Genomic DNA, 18213 nt, shown 5'->3' with positions numbered 1-18213 from the left:
TTCTCATTTTGATTTTAAGAAATATAAGCAAAGTCAAGCAAAAACCATCATTTTGGTTTCATTACAACTCTACAAAGGAAATGTATACTAAATTTGAAAGGAAAAAAGACATGAGTTTAAAAGTACTTAAAGGATATAAACAATGAAAGTAAATAAAATAGCAACTTAAGTTGAAAATTAGTAACTAAACTGCAAAATATTAAAAACTTATTAGATGGTGGATATAAAGGAATTATTGCACATTTTAAAATGTGATAAGGACATTTTAGTTTTGTTAAAAATGAGTCCTATCTTTTAGATATACATACTGATATTTTATAGATGAAATTATATATCTAAAATATGCTTGAAAATAAATACAGTGGGTTGGCTGTGGGACTAGAGATGATACGAGATTGGTCATGTACTAATAACTACTAAAGTTGGGAGACAGGTATAATTCAATTTTTGTATGTTTGAAAATCTCCTTAGAAAAATTCTATTTCAAAAAACTTATTAAGTTACATGGAAATGACACCGAGCAAATAGGTTTGATCACTGCTTTTTTCTTGATTATTGGAGAATCAATAATTCTGTAGTTAGAATAGCTGTCTTTTTGCCCTGGCTGGTTTTCTCAGTGGTTAGAGCGTTGGCCCACAGAGGAAAGGGTCGTGGGTTCGATTCCTGATCAAAGGCCTGTACACCTCCATTTGCAGGCTTGATTCAACCCATCAATGTGCCTCTCTCACCTCTCTCTCTCTCTCTCTCTCTCTCTCTCTGTGCCCCTCCTCCCTCCCTTCCACTCTTTCTCTAAAAAACAAAACAATCAATGGAAAAAATATCTTCAAATGAGGTTTAAAAAGTAAAATAAAATAGCTGTCTTTTATTGCTTGATATGCACTGTAGGGTATAAGAAGAAATGGACCTATTTGAGAAGAGGTGTCTATCCATAGATTGTAAATTTTTTGATTGTTTAAAAAAATGTATACAAAAGTAACGCATGCTCACTGCAAATAATTCAAACATAAAAGTATATCAAATAAAAACACACTTTAGCCCTGACTGGTTTGGCTCAGTGGATGGAGCGTCGGCCTGCGGACTGAAGGGTCCCGGGTTCGATTCCAATCAAGGGCATGTACCTTGGTTGCGGGCACATCCCCAGTGGGGGGTGTGCAGGAGGCAGCTGATTGATGTTTCTCTCTCATCGATGTTTCTAGCTCTCTATCCCTCTCCCTTTCTCTCTGTAAAAAATCAATAAATATATATTTTAAAAAACACACACACTTTAGACTGCATACCTCTTCCCAGAGGTAACCTCTCCAAACACTCTGGATTGTATCTTCAGCTTCTATGGCTACATACAGAATCAACAGATCTGAGTATCTACCATGTGCCACACATAGTTTTGCTTTTGTTGTATATTTGTGTTTTGAACCTAATTGGGATCATACTATATACGTTACTTTCTGCAACTAGTTTTTTTCCACTTAACAACATATGGTAGATACTGTATTTTTTTAAATAATAATTCCCCTTTTTAAAACGTTTTTATTGATTTCAGAGAGAGGGAGGAAGGGAGGGAGGGAGGGAGGGAGGGAGGGAGGGAGGGAGGGAGGGAGGAAAAGAGAGGGAGAGAGAGAGAAAGAGAGAGAGAGACAGAGAGAGAGAGACAGAGAGACAGAGAAACATCAGTGATGAGAAAGAATCATTGATCAGCTGGCTCCTGCACGTTCCTGTTGGGGATCAAGCCTGCAACCCAGGCATGTGCCCTGACAGGGAATAGAAAGAACTCCTGGTTCATAAGTCGACGCTCAACCACTGAGCCAGGATGGCTGGGTGACACTGTAAGTATTTTTAAAAAATACATTTTTATTGATTTCAGAGAGGAAGGGAGAGGGAGAGAGAGACAAAAACATCAATGATGAGAGAATTATCGATATAGGCCTCCCCCTGCACATTCACCACCGGGGGATTGAGCCCACAACCGAGGCATGTGCCCTGACTGGGAATCGAACATCAACCTCCCATCTCATAGCTTGATGCTCAGGCAAAACTAAGTATTTTTAATGTAGGGAGTTGACTTTGATTAAAAAAAAAAAAAAGGAAAGGAAAATATTAAAAGCACCAGAAGTCCTACTATTACAAAGCTAAAATAAAATAAAATTTTAGTCTCAATTTTTAATCTGTATACATAAAACTTCAGAATCTGTTTTCTACTGAAAAAAAAAAAACCAACAACAAAAAAAAAACAAGTTCCTAGGCAATTTGAACATAAAAAGAACATTTAACAATAACTACAGAAATAACATGTTCACTCTTCAGTCCCCAAACCCTTCAAATCTTGTAGTAATTAAGACAGTATCTGACTTTACTTACTTCACTTGTTTTTTATCTGTTCGTCACAGATCACACATGGATCCTTCCCTTACCCCTACTACTTAAAGACTCATCCAGCCTTCCTTTTCCTGCCTACAGATAGAGTTGCACGGTTAGGGATGCGCATGAAATAGTACTGTTGACATGCACTGGTGAAATGAAGATGGCTCATGATAACTACTGCCTTCTTGAAATTGCAACCACTGTACCTTTTCTATAAACTAGATCAAGTATTTCAAGTAGGTACAATATTTCAACCTTTTCTGAGTCAGATATCTGTGCCCAAACTGTGAGGAATCACATTCAGTATGTACCTAAATACAAAAAGCAATTAATGCACAAGATTTTCATTAATGTGTTATTTATAATTTCAAATGCCTGATAATAAGGGAGTTGTTAGTAAACCACGATAAATCCACACTCTAAAATTCAGTCATGTGATCTTTAAAAACTGTATTTATGAATGAAAACTGTAGAAGAAAATGAGAAAAGTTTGACCTCCCCCATCCCAAGCCTCTTTTATGTAGGATTCAGAGAGACCTTTAATGAATAATAAATCAAAGAGAAAGAGGCAGAGGGATAGATATTATCTCAAAATTTTTTCTGGTAATGAGTTGTTTAAAATGAAACAAAGTTGTTCAGAGGATAATGAATGCCCGGTGTGGAAGCAGAGACAAATGTTGCTGAGGACAGTATGGTACAGTGAAGAGCACAGGCTTTGGATCAGATCTGAGCTCTAATCTAGAATTTGCTGCCTTGAGTAACTTGTTTATTCTCATTGACCCCAAGTTTCCTGAACTGTCAAAGTGGGGATAAATAATAATTCAAATAATACATCAAACATGAGAATTCATAGAATGTGTACAATGTGTACTTGGCATGTAATAATTAATGGAAGTGACAACAGTGGCAGCTGTGTGGTTGTGATGCTTATGTAGATAAGCTTAGCTTCCTTCCAAATAGGAGTCTAGCAGTATGAAAGCTAGCAGTTAATCTGTAAAAACTTTCAGATTTAAATATCCTGTGCTTGATATAATAACATGAAGAGCTTAAAGGGTCCAAGGACCCTTCTAATTAAATGAAAAGCAGTATTATGGCAACCAAAATTAAAGCAACAACATAGAAGACCAAGGTGAAAGGCACATCTGTAGCTATAGTTGCAATCAATTAAATTCGTGAAAATGTATACATTCTGTGTTAACAAACAAAACACTAAAACAAAGAGCATCGATAGCACTTTAACGTCAACTTATCAATTCAACAAATATTTACTGAATATTGTACTGAGAGTCAGCATAGCACAGGTATTCTGTGATCTCAAGGATATAACATGCAGGTGAATTTTGAATTTTTCTAGGTTAGTGACTTCACTTAACATGTACTCAGTAAATTGCCCACTCTGTAGAACAAGGCATTGTGCTGTGGAGTACAGAAGGGCTTTGGATCAGATAGGCCTGGGTGTGAATCCCACTGCCTCCAAGTCTCTTTTTCAATCCTTCCCTCATAGAGTTAGAAGCTGAACAAGTACTGACTGTTGTCTAAAATTAATGTAATGCTACAGCTTTGAGGCTGACCTAGAACTGTAGTTTGATCAGCGTCATTATGCAAATGTCCAAGTTCTGAGTAAAAATAATTTTAGGTAGACTGATTTAAGAGCAATCATTCACACATTAGTACTAACAACTCTGTTCTTGTTACACCTCATTCAGAAAAGCTTTAAGAAGGCTAACACCAAAAAGGGGGGTGGGGGAGCTGCCCAGGGTGAGGGATCTAAATTTCTGAGACTTTTAGCTTATCTTTAGAATAATTTCTGCATTAAATTTTTATATTAATTTACTTTTATTAATAACTTTCACTCAAATTTCAAAAGAAGTTGGCTCTCTTTTCAAGTTTTTGATATCCTTAATGCTACCAAAAAAACTTAGTGAACTTTGTTATAGTAAAGCTTATAAACAGTTCTAAAGAAATGAATTGCTATATTTCAGTTGTTTGTTTTTGAAAATTGATTTTAGAGACAGAGGAAGGGGGGAGAGGGAGAAAGGGAGAAAGAGAGAGAGAGAGAGAGAGATAAGAGATTTGTTGTTCCACATATTTATGCATTCCTTGTTTCTTGAATGTGCCCTGACTGGAGATCAAACCTGTAATCTTGGCTGATCAGGACGATGCTCTAACCAACTGAGCTTCCCAGCCAAGGTCAGTTGTTCTTGTTTTTATAACTGAAACTGGCGGTGGCTTTTGTTTGTTACTAGCTGCATCGCTGGTAGAACAAATATATTGCAGCTAGAAGCCAGGGGCTTAGGGCTGAGAACAGAAACTTCAAATGAGATTTAAAGGCTAGGACACACAGTGTGCATGTAGTTCTCCAGGAAGAATAAGGAGTTAGGTGATGCCAAAATTGTATACTGAATTTTTAAAAATTTAGTCTGAAAAAGTTTACCAGCTCACTCTAAATTAAAAAACAACCACCAAGCACATTTGGCAATTTACATATTCATAGACTTTTATAGCTTAAAGAGATCTAATCTAGTCCAAAATTCTTATTTCATAGAAGGGCAAAGGTCTATGGCTGTTATATAATATATCAAAGGGTATAGTTAACTGGTAAGGTAAGTACTAGGATTCCTGACCACCCAGATGAGTACTAACCACCACTGTACAGTAGTTACTACACAGTCCTTGGTACTATGCAGTGCGCCCTTCTCGAAGAACACAAGGACGTTGCATGAGTCCTTAACACAGGGCTTATTGCCCAGGTGCTCTTGCAATTGTGACTACCCCATCTGAACTGTATCTGTAATATGATTTTTTTAAAATATGTTATTTTTAGAGAGAGCGGAAGGGAGAGGGATAGAGAGAGAGAAACATCAATGAGACAGAAACATCATCAATTGGCTGCTTACTGCACACCCCCTACAGGGAATTGAGCCAGGAGGATATGTGCCCTGACTGGGAATTAAACTGGTGACCTCTTGGTTCATGGGTCAACCCTCAAACACTGAACCACACCAGCTGGGTTGTAATATGATTTTATCCATATATTTGCATCTAGTCTTATCCAGTAGACATGTTTCCTAAATTATACTGTGTACCAGCTGTATCGGTTAATAATGCGGATTTTGTAATCAAAGAAAACACGATAATTTCAAGAGAAACATCAAAAGTGCTTTATTCAAAGTAATGTCCATCGCTAGCTACACATTTCCCCCATCTTTCAGGTAATCTGTGGATACCATCCCAATAGAACGTTTGTTTTGAGGCAAACCATTCAGAGACCCAATTTTCCACTTCTTTGTACGTTTTGAAGTGCTGCTCAGAAAGTGTGTGTGCCATCGATTGGAACAAGTGGTAATCTGAAGGAGCAAGGTCTGGTGAATACGGCGGGTGGGTTAATACTTCCCAGGCAAGATCTTTTAACGTGTCTTTGACTGGTTTTGAAGTGTGTGATGGTGCGTCATCATGAAGCAAAATTACTTTGCCGTGTCTTCTGGCCCATTCTGGTCGTTTTACGATCAAAGTGTAGTTCAAATTGATTATTTGTTGTCGGTAGCGATCAGTATTAACTGTTTCACCTGGTTTTAGAAGCTCATAATACACCACACCTTCCTGATCCCCCCAAACGCAGAGCATTGTCTTCTTTCCGAAGCGATTTGGCCTTGCAGTCGATGTTGATGGTTGACCTGGACCAACCCATGATTTTGTATGTTTGGGATTCTCAAAATAAATCCACTTTTCATCGCCAGTCACAATTTAATGCAAAAAAGACTTTCTTTCGTGCCAATGAAGCAACATTTTACTGATGACTTTTCGGTCCATTTGTCTTTCATTCAGTTGATGTGGCACCCATTTTTCTTCCTTTAAAATCTTTCCCATTGCTTGTAAACAATCGGAAATTGTTTACTGAGCAACGTTTAATCTTTCTGCAAGTTGTTTTTGAGTTTGACACACTACTTCATCCAATAATGCTTGTAATTGTTGATCTTCAAACTTTTTTGGTTGACCTGGACATTCTTTGTCTTTCACATTGAAATCATCACTTTTAAAGCATTTAAACCAGCGTTCACAAGTATCTTGAGATGGAGCATGTTCACCATAAGCTTCCCGAAGTATACGATAACTTTCAGCAGCACTTCTCTTCAAAATAAAGTAATGAATTAAAACTCCCGCAAATGCTCTTTTTTTGGCACGAAATTCAACATTTTTAAGTGTAAAAATATCTATGATGTTAACACCTTCAGTAAATTTGACATATGAAGTTTTGAAGCTTGCAAGCTATTTCAGTAAATTTCTCACTGACAAAATAAGGTTTTAGAAATACTTTTCCTTCATAGCCAAATCTCTTTTTTTAAAAAATATAGTTTATTGATTTTTTACAGAGAGGAAGGGAGAGGGATAGAGAGTTAGAAACATCGATGGGAGAGAAACATCGATAAGCTGACTCCTGCACACCTCCTACTGGGGATGTGCCTGCAACCAAGGTACATGCCCTTGACCGGAATCAAACCCGGGACCCTTCAGTCCAAAGGCCGACGCTCTATCCACTGAGCCAAATCGGTCAGGGCCTAAATCTCTTAAATTGGAAAAAGTTTTGCTGGATGTTCCTTTGCCCTAGCCGTAGTCAAATGATAATTTAAGGGTCTATAAATAAGCAAATAAAATGGGTAAAGTAACTTTAACCCTTTGCACTCGCTTGCTTTTTTTCTCGATTTCTGCTACCGATGCTAACCGTGTCGAGTCACACTCGACATCCGAGTGCAAAAGGTTAAAGGAATTTTGGAATTGACCCAGTCTGTAAGGCAAATAATCACTCTCTAATTTGTATCAGACTTGCATTACCAAGGAGGCCCCTGAGGACGATTTGCATAGCCTCAGTGAGTCTACAGCAGAGCCCAACATCAGACTTAATTCAGCGTGCTGGTCTTTGAACTACTAACAATTACCTCTGGATCTCAAAGGACCTTTAAATATATATATACTAGTGGCCCAGTGCACAAAATTCGTGCGGGGGGGTGGGGGGGATCAGGCCTAAACCGGCAGTCGGACATCCCTCTCACAACCTGGGACTGCTGGCTCCTAACCGCTCACCTGCCTGCCTGCCTGATCGCCCCTAACCACTCTGCCTGCTGGCCTGTTTGCTCCCAACTGCCCCCCCTGCTGGCCTACTCGCCCCCAACTGCCCCCCCCGCCAGCCTGCTTGCCCCCCAACTGCCCCCCCCCCGCCCACCTGCTCGCTCCCAACTGTCCCCCCCCCCTTGCTGGCCTGCTCGCCCCCAACTGCCCCCCCTGTCGGCCTGCAACCCAACTGCCTCCCCGACACCGGCCTGATCACCCCCAACTGCCCTCCCCTCCTGGTCTGATTGCCCCTAACCACCTCTGCCTCGGCCCCCCCCCCCCCACCACCACCACCATGGTTTTGTCCGGAAGGATGTCAGGAGGGTCTCCCGGTCTAATTAGCATATTACCCTTTTATTAGTATAGATATTTCCTTGTACCTATTTCTATGTCTTATCTCGTTGAATGTATGTACATGGATTTAATATGAGAGCTACAGGCTAGCTTTTTAAGAAGCCTGAAATGTAATGAAAAGATTCATGTTTATAAATCAGAGTATCAGAATGTATTGAACACCTACAATATTCCTAATACTGCGCAGAGCATTGAGGTAGAGGGTAAAGAAGGATGGTATACAATAGAGCTAATTACAGATAAGGGATTAAATTTTAAACCAAGAAACAATCTGAGAAAATTAAGTACTAAACTATATTGAATAAAGTTCAGGAAGACTTTAGGAAGAAAAGAGCACAAATTGTACTATAATAGGTTTTAGGAAGGATGTCAGATTTAAGTGAAGCCTTAATGAAGGCGTAGAAAAAAAGCAAAAGCAAAGGGAAATAAAGGCATTTTGGTAATCTGTATAGGTATCTGTGAATAACTGGGGAAAGGTACACAGCAGCATAAACAAAAGCTTGGAAATGTAATTGGAGGGAAGGCATAATTTGTTTTATTGCCTTACTATCAATGGGCCAGGCTTTAGTCTAAGCAAATGTCTGTGTGCATTATCATATGTATTATAGACACGTATGTATGCATATAAATATTATATAATTTTATCATTTAATCCTAACAAACCCTACAAAGTAGGTAATGTTTCAAGACCCATTTTTCAGATAAAACAGAGGCACACAATATTATATAACCTTCCTAAGGCTACAGAGGACTTGGTGAGATTAGAACACAAGCAGTATGACTCTTCAGCCTGAGATTATGGCCTTTACAATTTTGCCACCTATAAAAATAACGTCAGCCCTGGCCACTGTGGCTCAGTTGGTTGAGTGTCGTCCAGTGAACCAAAAGGTCGCCAGTTCAATTCCCCATCAGGGAACATGGCCAGGTTTCAAGTTCAGTCCCAGTTGGGGTGCTTACAGGAGGCAACCAATGTTTCACTCATTCTCTCTCTCTCTCTCCCTTCTCTCTCAAATCAATAAAAAAGTCGTATTTTAAAAAAAATAAGGTCACCTCAGTAAAATTCTTTCATACAATACCATTTTCCAGGGTATATAGTCCAATTTTTAAGCTTAATCAAATTTTTAAGTTTTTTCCTAGAAATCTCTAGGAAGAACCAGTTGTACAGGCTCCCAAAGATAAAAGGTTTCACTTCAAGACACTTAAATGACAGACATGATCAAGTTTAGAAAATTTTATTCACTTTTTAGAGCACATTCTGGCTGATTATTAGACTGTACACTTGATACTTAGTACAGGAAGTCCTGAAATTATAATTATGTTCTAAAACTTTATTTTTAAGCTAGTTATTTGGAGCTTGAAACATATTGCCATAGAAACAATGCTATAAATGGTGGCTGAGTTCTATGCTCACACCCTAAAATTAAAAAAAAAATTTTTTTTTAAATATTTTTACTGATTTTAGAGACAGAGGGAAAGGGACAGAGAGAGAAAGAGAAGCATCAATGGGCTGCCTTCTGTATGCTTCCTACTGGGGATCAAGCCTGAAACCCCAACACATGCCTTGACCAATAAGCAAACCCGCGCTGTGATGGATGTTTAACCAACTGAGCCACACTGGCCAGGGCTCACACCCTAAAATCTTTAAAACCTCTAATGTAGCTAGCTGTATGTTGGCTGTAACAGTGCTAATGTATCATTTATATCATTAATGATAACGTAAGTACTGTACAACAGTGCCTAACCGAACTCTCAAGGACAAGAGTGAGGCTTGTTGGCCTTTGTGTTCTCTGTGCCTAGCACACTCTTCCCACATGGCTGGCATTGAATGCATGCTTGTTAAATCAAAGTATTAACTAAGAGCCCAGGAAGCAGACGCCAATAGATGTGAATACCAGTTCTACCACTAAATGTTTTTTCCTTCCAAGCCTACTTTTCTCATCTATAAAATACAGATAATCATAGTCCCTCATGGGACTTGTATAAATTAGAGATGACAACATTTTGTTGTCTTTTCAATCCAAGTATAATACAATTTTTCTTAAATATTATTGTCATCATCGTAAACACAGTTCATAGAATTTTACGAAGAGATCAAAAGTTCAGCCTGCTGCTTTATAGATGAGAAAACAAATTGAGCCCTAGCTGGTTTGGCTCAGTGGATAGAGCATTGGCCTCTGGACTGAAGGGTCCTGGGTTTGATTCCGGTCAAAGGCACATGCCCACGTTGTGGGCTCCATTCCCAGCAGGGGGCATGCAGGAGGCAGCCAACCAATGATTCTCTCTCACCATTGATTTTTCTCTCTCTCTCTCTGCCCTCTCCAGCCTCTCCCTTCCTCTCTGAAATCAATAAAAAGAAAAACAAAAAAAACAAACAGGTCCTAAGAGGTTAAGTGATATGTTTAAAGTCACATCTAGTTTTAGTTGCTGGCAGGATAGGACCTGGGTCTCCTTAATTCCAGTGTAGGGCTGGCTCTTCCTACTATTCCAACTGCAGCCCCCCAAGTACAGCATAATTGGCTGCCTGCTTTCTCCTCTGCACCAACTGTTTTACTGAAATATAGAGCTCTTCAAATTTCCAAGGGTTGTTTGCACCTACAAAGTGACCTGAGACTGCTGCTTTTGGAGACTATGGTTTGCTGGTCAGTGTTTTTCTGTCTCCTTGCTTGTCAAGCCAACAGCTGTCTCTTCTAAAAGGTGTGAACTCTTGTTGCCCACCATTTCAATCTGTTATGGGTCATAAAATTAAGACAAAAACTCATTGAAACTGAATCTATGTAAATAATTTTCTATGAGGACCTAGGTAAGTGCTCTATGAGTAAGGTAAGGTTTTAATTCCTGCATTTTGTTTCACCTATTTTTAATTGTAGATAAGCAACAAATTGCCTTACTCTTTTGCTTTCAGCCCAGGGCTCCTGATAAACTTGTGAATAAGTGAGGTGTTTCTGTAGTTCAGCTGCATTACAGGAAATTAATCCACACAGAAAGCAAAGGGAACAGAGTGGCTTCTGGAATATTCCTCTCTCCCTCAAGAGTGGAGTAGGGCCCTAGCCGGTTTGGCTCAGTGGATAGAGCGTTGGCCTGGGAACTGAAAGATCCCAGGTTCGATTCCGGTCAAGGGTCCGTGCCTGGGTTGTGTGGGCTTGATCCCCAGTGGGGGACTTGCAGGAGGCAGCCGATTCATGATTCTCTGTCTTCATGGATGTTTCTATCTCTCTCTCTACCTCTTCCTTCCTCTCTGAAATCAATAAAAATATATTTTTTAAAAAAAGAAAGAGTGGAGTAGGAAAAGTATTTAATCCAAATAGTCTCTATTTTGATCAGTTCATCCTAAAGAGGCAACATGGCATCTTCTGACCACCAGAGGGCATTGTGTGAACAGTAAGCTTCTCAGCAAAAAACAGCTTGACCAGAAAGTCCCTTTTTGCACGTGGCATTCATATTCTTGTTCATTTTGTGGCATTTCTATTCCAAGTACTCACTCTGTGACTGTAACTGCTCCTCCACCTGTATTCTCTATCTTAGCTGGCAACATTATGCACTAATCAGACTACTTGGAAATCACCTGGGACCCCTCACTCATAATTAGTAGGTAAGTCTTGCCCATTTTTCTCACTAAATATTTCTCTAATCTGCCCCTCTATTCCATCACTACCTTACCTGAACTCCACAGGCCTTTATCATCACTCCTTAACTGACCCCTCACCCTCAGACAACTCATGAAGAAAATAAGACCATACCATTCTTCTGCTTAAACACCTCAATAGTTCCCTTCACTTATCCTCAGGCTGAAGTACAAGCTCCTTAGCTAGGCATACAATGCCCTCCCCATCCACCCATCTAGTCTTGTTTGGCTATTTCCTGCTTCAAACTTCATGTTCAAGCAGCATAAAACTGCTTGTCTCCCCAGCACCTCCCATTTCTTCATATATTTTTTTTACCTCCATTTTTAGTTCTGCTGATTGGTTCTTCTGAGTGTCCCATATATCATTTAATAATCAGTTTACCACCTCCTCCAGAAAGCCTTCTGTAACATCTCCTTCTCCCACTATTTTAGGTTTTCATATTACTGTGTATTATCTCATTTTGCACTTATTACACTATATTTTTTAATCATCAGAACAGCAACATGAAGTGGATGTTAAAGCAGACTAACCAGACTGTCTGGGTTCAAATTCTGGTTCTGCCACTTGTTAGTGTGACCCTGAGCAGGTTATTTAACCAACTTGTACCTCAATTCTTTTTTTTTTATTTTTTATGTTTTTATTGATTTCAGAGAGAGAAAGGGAGAGGGAGAGACAGAAACATCAATGATGACAGAATATCACTGATCAGCTGCCTTCTGCACGCTCCCCATGGGGATCGAACCCACAACCCGGGCATGTGGCCCGACTAGGAATTGAACCAGTGACCTCTTAGTTCATGGGTCGATGCTCAGCCACTAAGCCACACCAACCCCGCTCAATTCTTATTTGAGAATGGGAATGGGAATCTTTCCTACCATTTAGACTTATCATAAAACAGTGCCTGTCACAGATTAAATGGTAAGAATCAGCTACCAAAATTTCCTGTGTTGGTGTCCCCTCTAGATTATGAGCAACTTAAAGGCAAGGACTTTGGCTTCTTTGTTTCTCTGCAACATAACATGTATTCAGTAAAGGCTGCTGAATGAGTAACTGGTGAGGCAGCTCTCCAATGATGGAAGGCCTACCCTGTTTCCTTTTTAGCAGATCCACACATATTTTTCAATTGTATTGTTTCTAATTTTATAGCTGATATTTTAAATATATTTTTATTGATTTCAGAGAGGAAGGGAGAGGGAGAGAGAGATGGAAACATCATTGATGAGATAGAATCATTGATCAGCTGCTCCTGCATGCCCCCGACGGGGGGATCAAGCCCGAAATCCGGGTGTGTGACCTCCTGGTTCATAGGTCGAGGCTCAACCACTGAGCCACGCCAGCTGGGCTAGCTGATATTTTAAATGTTTAATTCTAACCAAAACCCTGAAAACTTTCACACTTTTCTCTACTTGAAAGTAAGCAAGCCCTGGCTGGGGTGGCTCAGTTGGTTGAGCATAGTCCCATGCACCAAAAGGTTTACCAGCTCGATTTCCGGTCAGAGCACACGCCCAGTAGGGAATGTGCAGGAGGCAGCTGATCGATTTTCCGGTCTCACACCCACATTTCTCTCTCTGTTCCTCTCTAAAAATCAATAAAAATACCTATTTTAAAAAGTCAATGAAATGAAACCAATAGAGATCATAAAAAGTGTGTTCATTCTAAGAAGCTTAACTCCATTTTTAATCCTCAAATCTATTTAAGATTTAAGATCCCCCCTCATCCTTACAGCACCTAACACAGTAAAAGCCTTCATGCTTTCATACGTGCTCCTCCCTTTGCTCAGACCTTTTTCTGTGTCTAGCTTATTCTCAGACACCTCTCTTCTGTGCTGCTAAAACAGCCTGTACCTACAACTATAGGGAGACAAATCTTGTATCATTCAAACTGGGATGCTATGTCCATCACCACACTGATATTATAATTATGTGGCTCCCCTGCTTTGCTGCAAGCTCCTTGACATCAGGGCACTGTTTTAGTCATCACTGTATCCCTCCCTGAGCCTGATATTTGGTTGATATTTGATAAATTTCATTTTGCTTATCTTTTTTTTTTTGCACTATTTCAATCATGGCAACTTTTATATAAAGGGTCAGGCAAAAGTAGGTTTACAGTTGTGAGTTTGTGAAAGTTTACTTATATTATTATTTACTAGCGGCCCGGTTCGGGGCTGGGCCAGTGGGGGGGGGGGCTAGTTTGGGGGGGCTGATTGGGGCTCCGATTGGGCCGGTTGGCCCCTGCAATGCACGGTTGGCCCCTGCAATGCACGTCATAGCAACGGGTCGTTCCGTTGTTCTGGTCGCTTGGCTTTTATATATATATATTGATTATTGTATTATTCTCCCATACTAACAACTATAAACCTACCTTTGCCCTACCTTTTTACAGTGGCCAAAAACTCACAAAGCAATTTCCCATGCATCATACTACTGATTCTCACAACAACCCTGAGGTGGGTATTTTTATTAACTTCATTTTGTAAATAGGAAACAGGTTCAGTGGCTGATATCAAATGCTCATATTATAAGATGCGGCTCAAACTCTTTTTTGAATCATAGCCCTAAGTTTCAGTTTTTATAAACTAGACAACACTCTGGCAATGACAATGAACTCCAGTGTCCCTTTGGAATGAACATTCTAAGCCTTGCAGTCACCCCATTCTCATAGTGCCCCATAGAATGCCCTGCCCCTTCCCCACCTCCTCTTCCATCTGCTGACTCCCACTGCTTACCAGGGCAAGCCCTGCTGTACTACTAAAGAATTAAAGTGGGGATGGAGCTCTTCAGTTTTCTCTAAAAAGGATTATATACATCTTGGACAATGAATAGAAATTTTGGTTGGTGATTTAATTCTTTAATTTCCCAATTTTGTTTTTGAAAATTCTTTTAAACTCAGAGTAGTGTAAAAAAAAAATGCATGTCTCCAACACACTCAAATAACCAATGTGTGATTGAATGTGTATGCACTATTTTGTTTTCAGAACATCATCAACTGCATCACAGCTCCTTCTTCTTAAATATACCAGGCTAAGTAACATGTGATTCTGTACTTGCACTAAGATCACTTGTAGTTACCATACAAGCCACAATATATAGTTAGAAATCTATCTTAAATATGTACCATCTCCTTCCATGCCACATCTGAAACCACCGTCATTAATCCCCTTCTTTCCTCCAATTTCCTTTCCTTCATGTCTGGCATGCTACCTCTGAATAGAGGAACCCCTCATCCCACAGCAGCACAGGATATCTTGGCAGTAGTCTTCATGGCAAGTATACCCACTCCTTCCCAACTAATAAATTATGAAATTCCCTACAATGTGAGGGTCTACTTTTGTTTTAATGAGTTTGGCTGGTATAAATCAATTCATGAGAGGCTGGACATCAACGCTAATATTAAAAGTGTGAGAACTAACACTAGCCCACCAAGGTACAGTAAGTACTTCATACGGACAGACCTAAAATAGCAGCCCTGTTATATTTAAACTCTCATGCTTGCTACTGAATTACAGAATTTCAAATCAGCCCAATGCAAAACATTTCCTTTTCCTCTACCTGGCCAATTCTCACCAATCTGAGTAGTGAACAGAAAACATGAGCCCATGAATCATCTGACAGGCCATCCCTAGGCAGGATGAGGCACACACAGCAGCACAGTTATGATCAAATCTTGTTTTCTCTCATTTTAAACAAGGAATTGACTATTAACAGTGGTTGTGTCTGGGAGGTGGGAGTCAGAATGACTTTTATTTTTATATTTTATGAACTTCAGTGTAGGTTGAATTTTCACAAAGAGCATGGATTTTATAATAAAGTATTTCCATTGTTTTTAATTAAAAGTTTTTTTTATTGCATTCAGAGAGGGAAAAGGAGAAAGAGATGGAAACATCAATGATGAGAGAGTTGTTTGGCCGTCTCTTACATCGAGCCCACAATCTGGGCATGTGCCCTGATCGGGAATCGAACCGTGATCTCCTGATTCATAGATTGACGCTCAACCACTGAGCCATACCAGCTGGGCAAAGTACTTCCGTTTTGAGAGGAAAAAAGGGACATGAATCACTTTTGATTTGGTTCATATAAGAATATCAGAATAGACCTGGCCAGAGTGGCTCAGTCGGTTGCAGTGTCATCCAGTACACTCTCACATCGGATGTCTCTCTCTCTCCTCTCTAAAATCAATAAAAGCATGTTGAGTGTGGATTTAAATTTTTTTAAAGAGTATTAGAATAAATAATTTCAATATTTTATGGTAAGGGATATTAGCACAAGAAGAAAATATCAGGAGAAAACATCCTATAGAGATCAAAGTGACCTCTCAAGCAAATGTTTTTCAACTATACCTCGAGTTTTGGGGAAGATGACAGATTGTAGCTCAAAAATAAAAATCTATGGAACACTTCCTGCATTTTATCCCAAATGGTTTCCTCCCCATTTGAGCCAGGGGGTTAACAGCAAAGGCTGAGCACTTTTCCTGGCTGGAGGAGAGGCCTGAAAGCAGGCACTTCTTTTCTCCTACACGTTAGAATGGGAAATGGTGCTAAGCACAAAAATACTGTGGTGTTAAAGCAAAATCAAAACACAAGGCCAGAGCAAGTGGCTGAGACTGTGTTCATGCCCTGGGAAGGTCCTGGTTAAGCATTGTTTCTGTTTTCTCTGACAATGATGCCCTAGCCCACGCCACCCCCCTCCCCACACACACACACACAAAGTAGGCCACTACATAAGAGTGGGAAGAATAGAAAGGCTTCAGGAGAGACTGCTCAACCTGAGTTATCCTGTAAGATGAAAACTTGGTCATAATAGACAAATGTGCTTTTAAAATAAATATAAGATGTTATTTGAAGGCTCTACTGCAAACTGTCTTTATTAATCTTTGGAGGAGCATTTCACTGCCACTACGCTTTAATTTCCTCTATTTAAGATGATGAAGCTCCCATCTGGCTCCCAAAGCCATTCAGTTATTATTGAGACTTTATCCGATATCCAGCAAGTGATCTGGAGGAAAGTTTTGAGGTGCTGCTGGCCAGTCCTCAGTCAAGCTTCATCATTTTGTATCCCACTTCTCCCCATCATATCCATTTGCAATGGCCAAGTTTCACAGAATCTAAATACACTGTTTCAAATGAGAAGGCAGTGATTGCTTTGAAATTATCTTTAATAACTGCATCCTTCTCCAAATCTGCTCCAGAATGGCTTGAACTTCAGCGCAAGAAACTGACTCTAAGTCTCCTCAAAAAGCCTGGACCAATCCTTGGGTTTGAGTGGCAAAGGGAAAATTGTTCCCGGAATAGTTTTCCTGCCCAGATACACACTGTAAGTGGGAATACACTTAGGCCGGGGGGGGGACTCTGCAGGTACCGACCACGCTGATCGAGGAATATTATTACACACACACCAATCTCCTACTGCCTCCAGAAAACATCAGGGACTTTCACCAACATCTCCCTGACGCTCCTAATCTGGGGAATGTCATGCCAACCTTTCAGATCACATGTAGACAGATGCGTGGTTAGATAGAAGGGGAGAGTGGGAGGTGGCTGAGCTCAGATCCAAGCCTACATATTTCAGTGGTAACGACTCCCGATCTACATCCAGCACTGCACTGACCCAACACTAACACAACTTCTAGAAAGCGCCCACCCCTGGAGGCGAAAGCACTCTTCCCAGGAAAGCGATCTTTTCCACTGAAAATTCCCAAACCCGAGACCTAACCCTTTCTACTGAACAAAAAAAAGCTTGTGTGCCGGCAAGAGGGGGTGGGAAAGAGCGTGGCAAGAATTTGCGCGGCTTTACGCCTCCTCCTCGGAGCGCGCCCAAGTCTGCGGCCTCGGCTCCCGGACGCTTCCCCTCCCACCCGTCGGGGAGCCGCCGCGGTGAGCAGAGAAGCGGGCTCCGGGCACGTCAATCAGCCGCGTCCGCCCGCCTTCCGTCTACACCTCCCCTCCCTCCCTTCCCCCCCTCCAAAAAATAAAGGCAGAGAAAGAAAGGGAAAAGAAGGCAACTGATGTGGGAACCCGTCTCCAATGGGGCTTCTGCTCCGACCCCGGGAGGCCTCACGTCCCGGACCCGGCGGACGGCGGACGGCGGGACCGGGAGGCGGCCCAGCAGCCGCCCGTCGCCGGGTCCTCACGGCGCGTCCGCCACGCTCAGGCTCCCCCGCGCGGGTCGGCGCCGTCCGACCCCGCACTTCGCCAGGCCCAGCGGCCCGCCGCCCCGAGGCGCGGGCCAAAGTTGCGCAAATTGTCCCACAACTGGCAAATACTCACCGGCCGCAGCGGGAACCGGGGGTGCGGAGATTTTAGGGAGTTTAAGGCAAATAAGCCCCGCGAAAAGGCGGGCGGAGGCGAGAGGGCCGCGAGCTGCAGTGGCGGCGAAGCGCGGCGCTCGGGCTGGGCTGCGCGGCGAGGTTCTGGCTCCGCCGGGGACTGTGCTGCAACAAAGGACTTCCGCTGCCGCACAGCCGCGCCTGCCGCACCGCACTGAGCCGGCCCCGCTTACGCGGCGACTCCGGGTCTGCCCACCAGTTCGCTGCGGCGTCCGCCAGCCTTCCCCTCCCTCTCGCCCGCCCACCCACTCCGCCGCTGGCTGCTAGGGGCACCCGCGGTCGCCTGTTTGTTGCAACAAGTTTCTGCGTCGGGCTCCGAGGAGACTGGCGCAACCCGCACCGCGGGGGCCGGCGCGGCCGCAGTGGACCACCCCTCCTGCCCCTCTCCCCAGGGTAGGCGTGGGACCTCCTCCTCCCGTCTGCACAGCTGGAGGGGACGGGGCTCCACCCG

At 41.8% G+C, this 18213-nt stretch overlaps 1 protein-coding gene across 2 annotated transcripts in view; it reads right to left on the bottom strand.

Annotated features, from left to right (window-relative positions):
• Window positions 1–18173, bottom strand: part of ZBTB1 (zinc finger and BTB domain containing 1) — a 32459-nt gene extending 14286 nt beyond the window's left edge. The window contains exon 1 of one of the 2 annotated variants that reach the window (XM_079769572.1): window positions 17704–18173. The gene's annotated coding sequence lies outside the window, so the exon portion shown is untranslated. The remainder of the gene's footprint in view (window positions 1–17703) is intronic. The other variant, XM_079769571.1, reaches the window with a different exon arrangement.
• Window positions 18174–18213: the final 40 nt, after the last annotated feature.

This window comes from Cnephaeus nilssonii (assembly GCF_951640355.1).
Source record: "Cnephaeus nilssonii genome assembly, chromosome: 4".
Lineage (NCBI taxonomy): Eukaryota > Metazoa > Chordata > Mammalia > Chiroptera > Vespertilionidae > Cnephaeus > Cnephaeus nilssonii.
This window is presented reverse-complemented; position numbering and strand designations above follow the sequence as displayed.